Here is a 919-nt window from a genome sequence, read left to right as displayed (position 1 = left end):
ACGGCTCGTTCTAACACGCCCCCACATGTCTACGTCACTATGTGGGAAGATTTGCATAACGCCGCCCAAATGTTCACGCAAAGAAGAAGGCGTAACTTTTATCCTCGCTGTAGTATTGTTGTTGTCGCCACCATGTCGTGAAGGCGCTGTGTGATTCGTTGTGAAAGCGGAACTACTTTGTTTGGTCTTCCAAAAGAGGACGATATCCGCTTTGTCATGCCTGGAGCTGATCCGTGCTGGTTGCTGCGGAAATACTACAACTTTGCGCTGTGGATCGCCGGATTGGCTTTCACTGTGGACACATGTGGTTGCCGCAAGCCTCCTTCGTCAAATCTGCCGCCTCTGCTCACTCTAGCCCTCCGGCCATTCATCACGCTAGCCCCAGCTTCTGCTCACTCTAGGCCACCGTGTGTGACGCTGTGTTACGTTGTGAAAGCGAAACTACTTTGTTTGGTCTTCCAAAAGAGGACACGACTAGAAATCAGTGGTTAAGTTGTATTTACAACACTGTTCCAGAACACTTCAACCCAAATATTCAGATGTGTGCAGCACATTTTATGGAGGACTGTTTCCTGGAAGAGTAGACTACAATGCCGGTTGTTCTGACTCAAAGACTGTAAGTACATTTTTTATATTTAAAGAGTTTTTATATTTTATATATTTAAAGCGAGTTTTTTGGGCAGTGTAGAGTAGGGCTTGTTGTTTGTCATTTCTCCGATAACAAATGCAGACAAGTCATTATAAGTCATACATATAAGTCATTATAATCCATAATTATGTCCCCACTGGATGCAACAAATGCCTCGTTTGTAATGGGTTTTAATGTTTATGTCTCGTCGCTCCGGCTAGGACACGGCATCAACAGTATGTGAGGGGCGTAACATTTCCGTCACACGCTTGAGGTATTCGGCCAATCACA

This window comes from Sinocyclocheilus grahami, unplaced genomic scaffold (assembly GCF_001515645.1).
Source record: "Sinocyclocheilus grahami isolate Dianchi unplaced genomic scaffold, SAMN03320097.WGS_v1.1 scaffold40.1, whole genome shotgun sequence".
Lineage (NCBI taxonomy): Eukaryota > Metazoa > Chordata > Actinopteri > Cypriniformes > Cyprinidae > Sinocyclocheilus > Sinocyclocheilus grahami.
Note: the sequence above shows the minus strand (reverse complement) of the source record.